The sequence below is a fragment of the Arachis hypogaea genome, chromosome 17 (genome assembly GCF_003086295.3).
Source record: "Arachis hypogaea cultivar Tifrunner chromosome 17, arahy.Tifrunner.gnm2.J5K5, whole genome shotgun sequence".
Taxonomy (NCBI): domain Eukaryota; kingdom Viridiplantae; phylum Streptophyta; class Magnoliopsida; order Fabales; family Fabaceae; genus Arachis; species Arachis hypogaea.
Genome location: NC_092052.1, coordinates 121,355,360 through 121,363,116, shown reverse-complemented (window position 1 = coordinate 121,363,116; position 7,757 = coordinate 121,355,360). Strand labels below are relative to the sequence as shown.

Below are 7,757 nucleotides of genomic sequence, written 5' to 3'. Positions count from 1 at the left end.
CAGAAGAGGAATACTCATCAGAGCTCATGAAGGGCATAAGGAGGTTCAATGGAATCTCTATGGTCTCTAGATGAGCCTCAGAGTCCCTTGGTTCCTCAGAGGGAAGCTCCTTATTGACTACTGGACGTCCCAGGAGGTCTTCCTCCTTGGGATTCACGTCCTCTTCTCTCCTCACAGGTTCGGCCATGGCGCTTATGTCAATGGCCTTGCACTCTCCTTTTGGGTTCTCTTCTGTATTGCTTGGGAGAGTACTAGGAGGGATTTCAGTGATTCTTTTACTCAGCTGGCCCACTTGTGCTTCCAGATTTCTAATGGAAGACCTTGTTTCATTCATGAAACTTACAGTGGCCTTAGATAGATCAGAGACTAGATTTGCTAAATTAGAGGCATTTTGTTCAGAGTTCTCTGTCTGTTGCTGAGTTGATGATGGAAAAGGCTTGCTATTGCTAAACCTGTTTATTCCACCATTATTAAAGCCTTGTTGGGGCTTTTGATCCTTCCATGAGAAATTTGGATGATTTCTCCATGTTGAGTTATAGGTGTTTCCATAAGGTTCACCTAAGTAATTTACCTCTGCTATTGCAGGGTTCTCAGGATTATAAGCTTCTTCTTCAGAAGATGCCTCTTGAGTACTGTTGGATGCAGCTTGCATTCCATGCAGACTCTGAGAGATCATATTGACTTGCTGAGTCAATATTTTATTCTGAGCCAATATGGCATTCAGAGTATCAACTTCAAGAACTCCCTTCTTCATAGGCATCCCATTACTCACAGGATTCCTTTCAGAAGTGTACATGAACTGGTTATTAGCAACCATGTCAATGAGTTCTTGAGCTTCTGCAGGCGTTTTCTTTAGGTGAATGGATCCACCTGCAGAAGTGTCCAGTGACATCTTTGATAGCTCAGATAAACCATCATAGAATATATCCAGGATGGTCCATTCTGAAAGCATGTCAGAAGGACACTTTTTGGTCAACTGTTTGTATCTTTCCCAAGCTTCATAGAGGGATTCACCTTCTTTCTGTCTGAAGGTTTGAACATCAGCTCTAAGCTTGCTCAGTTTTTGAGGAGGAAAGTACTTGGCTAAGAAAGCCGTGACCAGCTTATCCCAAGAGTTCAGGCTGTCTTTGGGTTGAGAATCCAACCATAATCTAGCTCTGTCTCTTACAGCAAAAGGGAAAAGCATGAGCCTGTAGACTTCAGGATCTACTCCATTAGTCTTAACAGTATCACATATCTGCAAGAATTCAGTTAAGAACTGAAAAGGATCTTCAGATGGAAGTCCATGAAACTTGCAGTTCTGCTGCATTAGAGAAACTAATTGAGGTTTAAGCTCAAAGTTGTTTGCTCCCATGGCAGGAATGGAGATGCTTCTTCCATGTAAATTGGAATTAGGTGCAGTAAAGTCACCAAGCATCTTCCTTACATTATTATTATTTTCGGCTGCCATCTCCTTTTCCTGTTCGAAAATTTCTAAAAGGTTATCTCTGGATTGTTGTATTTTAGCTTCTCTTAATTTTCTCTTCAGAGTCCTTTCAGGTTCTGGATCTGCTTCCACAAGAATGTTCTTATCCTTGCTCCTGCTCATATGACAAAGAAGAAGGCACAGAAAAATAATAATAATAATGGAGATCCTTTATGTCACAGTATAGGGATCCCTGTGTGAGTAGAAGAAGAGGGGGAGATAAAGGATGTGATGTAAAGGAAGAAACACAACTGTACAGATGGAAGAGATGTGAGATGAGATGTTAGGATATGAATGAATAAATAGAATAGGATGGAGGAGGGATAACTTTCGAAAATTATTTTGAAAAAGAGTTAGTGATTTTTGAGAATGGTTTTTGAAAAATGTTAGTAATTTTCGAAAATTTTTGAAATCAAAAATAAAAAATAAAAATAATTAGTTAATTAAAAAGAAATTTTTGAAAAAGAGGGGAGATATTTTCGAAAATTAGAGAGAGAGAGAGTTAGTTAGGTAGTTTTGAAAAAGTTAAGAAACAAACAAAAAGTTAGTTAGTTAGTTGAAAGAAATTTTGAAAAGATAAGAAGTTAGGAAGTTAGAAAAGATATTTTGAAAAGATATTTTTGAAAAAGATAAGAAGATATTTTTGAAAAGATATGATTGAAATTAGTTTTGAAAAAGATTTGATTTTTAAAATCACAATTAATGACTTGATTCATAAGAAATCACAAGATATGATTCTAGAACTTAAAGTTTGAATCTTTCTTAACAAGCAAGTAACAAACTTCAAATTTTTGAATCAAAACATTAATTGATTATGTTATTTTCGAAAATTTGATTTAAAAATAAGAAAAAGATTTTTGAAAAATATTTTTGGAATTTTCAAAAATAACCAAGAAATTTGAAAAAGATTTGATTTTTGAAAAAGATTTTGAAAAAGATAAGATTTTCAAATTGAAAATTTGATTTGACTCATAAGAAACAATTTGATTTTAAAAATTTTTGAAAAAGTCAACTCAAATTTTCGAATTTGATGAGAGAAAAAGGGAAAGATATTTTTTTTTATTTTTGAATTTTTATGATGCAAGAGAAAAACACTAAAAGGATGCAATGCATGAAATTTTTAGATCAAAACAATGAATGCATGTATGAATGCTATGAATGTCAAGATGAACACCAAGAACACTATGAAGAACATGATGAACATCAAGAACATATTTTTGAAAAAATTTTAATACAAAGAAAACATGCAAGACACCAAACTTAGAATTCTTTAATGCTTAGACACTAAGAATTCAAGAATGCATATGATAGACATGAAAAGACACAAAACAAAAAAATCATCAAGATCAAACAAGAAGACTTACCAAGAACAACTTGAAGATCATGAAGAACACTATGAATGCATGATATTTTCGAAAAATGCAAGATGCATATGCAATTGACACCAAACTTATAACATGACTCAAGACTCAAACAAGAAACAGAAAAATATTTTTGATTTTTATGATTTTCTAATTTTTTTGGATTTTTATTTTATATTTTTCGAAAATTAAAAGGAAAAATAAGGATTCCAAAATTTTTAATATGAATTCCAGGAATCTTGCATTCTTAGTCTAAAGCTTCAGTCCAGGAATTAGACATGGCTCACTAGCCAGCCAAGCTTTCAATGAAAGCTTCAGTCCAAAACACTAGACATGGCCAATGGCCAGCCAAGCTTCAGCCTTTAACACGAGAGTATATTGCTCTTTGATAACAAATTGCAAGCCTCAGTCCAAATAAATTTAGACATGACTTTACAGCCAGCCAGGCTTCAACATGCTTCATGAAACACTAGAATTCATTCTTAAAAATTTTGAATAAATTTTTGAAAACATTTTTATATAAATTTTTTTTTCGAAAACAGATGAGAGATTTTTGAAAATATTTTTGAAAAAATTTTTGAAAAGAAAACAAAAAGAAAATTACCTAATCTGAGCAACAAGATGAACCGTCAGTTGTCCAAACTCAAACAATCCCCGGCAACGGCGCCAAAAACTTGGTGTTGTTGCCGGGATTGGGATCTCAGACGATTCTTGGCGCCAAACAGGAACAATTCGATCCCCGGCAACGGCGCCAAAAACTTGGTGCACGAAATTGTGATCTCCAGGCTCGAACAAATCCTGGTAATGGCTCCAGAGCTTGGTGCTCTGATCTTAATTCATAATTGTCACAACTTCGATACAACTAACCAGCAAGTGCACTGGGTCGTCCAAGTAATACCTTACGTGAGTAAGGGTCGAATCCCACGGAGATTGTTGGTATGAAGCAAGCTATGGTCACCTTGTAAATCTCAGTTAGGCAGATATAAAGTGATAATGGTGTTTTCGAATATTATATAATAAAATAGGGATAGAGATACTTATGTAAATCATTGGTAGGAATTTCAGATAAGCGAATGGAGATGCTTTTCGTTCCTCTGAACCTCTGCTTTCCTGCTATCTTCATCCAATCAGTCTTACTCCTTTCCATGGCTGGCTTTATGCAAGGGCATCACCGTTGTCAGTGGCTACATCCCCTCCTCTCAGTGAATAATATGCTCATGCACCCTGTCACGGCACGGCTATTCATCTGTCGGTTCCCGATCATGCTGGAATAGGATTCACCCTCCTTTTGCGTCTGTCACTAACGCCCAACAATCGCGAGTTTGAAGCTCATCACAGTCATTCAATCATTGAATCCTACTCAGAATACCACAGACAAGGTTTAGACCTTCCGGATTCTCTTGAATGCCGCCATCATTCTAGCTTACGCCACGAAGATTCTGGTTAGGAGATCTAAGAGATATTCATTCTAGCTTTATTTCATGTAGAACGGAGGTGTTTGTCAGGCACGTGTTCGTAGGGGAGATGGTGATGAGCGTCACACATAATCATCACCTTCATCACGTTCTTGGGTGCAAATGGATATCTTAGAAGAGAAATAAGAAGAATTGAATAGAAAACAGTAGTACTTTCATTAATCTTTGAGGGACAGCAGAGCTCCACACCTTAATCTATGGAGTGTAGAAACTCTACCGTTGAAAATACATAAGTGAAAGGTCCAGGCATGGCCGTGATGGCCAGCCCCCTAAAACGTGATCACAGGATCAAAATACAATCCAGGATCCAAAGATGCCTAATACAATAGTAAGAGGTCCTATTTATAATAAACTAATCACTAGGGTTTACATGAGTAAGTAGTTGATGCATAAATCCACTTCCGGGGCCCACTTGGTGTGTGCTTGGGCTTGGGCTTGAGTGTTACACGTGTAGAGGTCCTTTCTGGAGTTGAACGCCAGCTTTTGTGCCAGTTTGGGCGTTCAACTCTGGTTTTGGCTCCTTTTCTGGCGCTGGACGCCAGATTTGGGTAGAAGGCTGGCGTTGAACGCCAGTTTACTTTGTCAATTCTTGGCCAAAGTATGGACTATTATATATTTCTGGAAAGCCCTGGATGTCTAATTTCCAACGCAATTGGAATCGCGCCATTTCAAGTTCTGTAGCTCCAGAAAATCCACTTTGAGTGCAGGGAGGTCAGAATCCAACAGCATCAGTAGTCCTTCTTCAACCTCTGAATCTGATTTCTGCTCAAGTCCCTCAATTTCAGCCAGAAAATACCTGAAATCACAGAAAAACACACAAACTCATAGTAAAGTCCAGAAATGTGAATTTAGCATAAAAACTAATGAAAACATCCCTAAAAGTAACTAGATCCTACTAAAAACATACTAAAAATAATGCCAAAAAGCGTATAAATTATCCGCTCATCACCCAGCCTATAGAGATAAAGGCGGTTCCCTTGAAGATAAGCTGACTTCACTCAAGATAAGATAAGATAAGATAAGATAACTAACTTATCTTATCAGAAAGGTCAGCCCACGCTACTATAAATACACTGGAGCACCCAGGTATAACTCATACTCTGATTCTACATAAAAACCTGCTTAATACCCGTGCTAACTTAAGCATCGGAGTCTCTTGCAGGTACCCCCCACCCTCCGGTGGCCAAGGATCAGCAGTGCAGCAAGTCCAACGAGTCGGACCCAACAACTCCGACCGTCATCAGCCAGCCGGACACGTTATCTCCGACCAGTACAGAAGATCTCATTCGAGATCGACCTCCAGTTTCAGGTAACCCTCGGAACAGTAACCTCACCTTGGCCATTCGCAAAATGGGGACTCGACCTTCTCGGACCCTTCCCTCAGGGATCGGGACAAGTTAAATTCCTCATAGTAGGAGTAGACTATTTCACAAAGTAGATCGAGGCAGAACCCCTAGCTAACGCCACTACTCAAAGAAGTCGAAAATTCCTATATAGGAACATTGTCACAAGGTTCGGGGTTTCATACTGCATCACCACAGACAATGGCACCCAATTCACAGGTGCGGGCTTCAAAAAGTTAGTGGCCGGCTTGAACATAAAACACCAGTTCACTTCCGTAGAACATCCCCAAGCCAATGGACAAGCCGAAGCTGCCAATAAAGTCATATTAGCTGGGCAAAAATGGAGATTACAGGACGCAAAGGGAGCCTGGGCTGAAGAGCTCCCACAAGTCCTATGGCATATCGTACAACGCCACATTCCACCACAAAGGAATCACCCTTCTGATTAGCGTACGGAATGGAGGCAATGATCCCAGTGGAGATTGAAGAAGGGTCGCCTAGAGTAATCCACTATAATGAAGAAGCCAACTCCCAACTTCAAAGGGAAGAACTCGACCTGTTTCCAGAAGTCCAAGAAAGAGCTCGGATCAGGGAAGAAGCATTAAAACGTCGAATGGCTTTGAGATACAATCAAAAGGTAGTGCAGCGAGGTTTCGCTGAAAACGATCTCATCCTAATCCGAAATGATATCGGAACAACTCGACCTGGAGAAGGAAAGCTGGCAGTAAACTGGAAAGGACCCTACCGAGTCATAGAAATACTTGGAAAGGGGTACTACAGACTGTCTGAACTCGATGGGCGAGAGCTTCCTAGGTCATGGCACGCCTGCAACCTAAGAAAGTACTATAGTTAGAGAGAATAAAGGGTCTTAGGATAAGGCGCACTCTTTTTCCCGAAAACATTTTTTAATGAGGCGCCAAGCCAAGACCTACATATTGTGCAACTGAAAGGGATAAAACTCCTGCATGTATATATTGGGATTTTCTTTTGAATAAAATCTGTTTAGATCTTCTACAAATTCTCAAGGCGCATTAATCTGAAACATTCATCGTCCGATTATAAAGCTACCGATCGGCAGAAAGTAAAAATCAAATTCACTGCACGATCACGATAAAGACCAACAGAGATGAAAACCAAAAGGTCGACCAAACGAGGATTAAACCCAATTTCTACAAAATCGGCAAAGATGAAAACAGAATAATGCAAGAAGTTATCGAAAGTGATCCATAGAAAGGACCTGACGAGGTCTTAATAAAATGGATTGCTAAAAAATAACTTAAAGACTGGCCGACGTAAAGAAGTCGGATCGGTCGCAATAACTAAAGTTATAAGTAAATCCCTGGAAAGAGGTTTGGCCAACCCTATAAAAGAGGATTACTATAACTTCGAAGGGCCCGACATGATGAAGTCGGCCCAAAATTTAAAGTTATAAAAGTAATCCCTGAAAGAGACCTGAACAAGGTCCAAGAAAGAGGATTACAAAAATAACTTAGAAGGGACCGACATGATGAAGTCGGCCTCCCACAAACAAGTTATAAAAGTAATCCCTGAAAGAGACCTGACAAAGGTCCAAGAAAGAGGATTACTAGAAATAACTTAGAAGAGACCGACATGATGAAGTCGGCTTCCCACAAACAAGTTATAAAAGTAATCCCTGAAAGAGACCTGACAAAGGTCCAAGAAAGAGGATTACTAGAAATAACTTAGAAGAGACCGACATGATGAAGTCGGCCTCCCACAAACAAGTTATAAAAGTAATCCCTAAAAGAAACCTGACAAAGGTCCAAGAAAGAGGATTACTAGAAATAACTTAGAAGAGACCGACATGATGAAGTCGGCCTCCCACAAACAAGTTATAAAAGTAATCCCTAAAAGAGACCTGAACAAGGTCCAAGAAAGAGGATTACAAAAATAACTTAGAAGGGACCGACATGATGAAGTCGGCCTCCCACAAACAAGTTATAAAAGTAATCCCTGAAAGAGACCTGACAAAGGTCCAAGAAAGATGATTACTAGAAATAACTTAGAAGAGATCGACATGATGAAGTCGGCCTCCCATAAACATGTTATAAAAGTAATTCCCAACAGAGACCTCACAAAGGTCCAAACAAAA

At 38.8% G+C, this 7,757-nt stretch overlaps 1 non-coding gene across 1 annotated transcript; it reads left to right on the top strand.

Annotated features, from left to right (window-relative positions):
- Positions 1 to 946: 946 nt before the first annotated feature.
- LOC112767683 (small nucleolar RNA R71) lies at positions 947 to 1,054 on the top strand. The gene has a single exon (XR_003185125.1). It is a non-coding gene; the product is annotated as a small nucleolar RNA R71 (small nucleolar RNA).
- Positions 1,055 to 7,757: the final 6,703 nt, after the last annotated feature.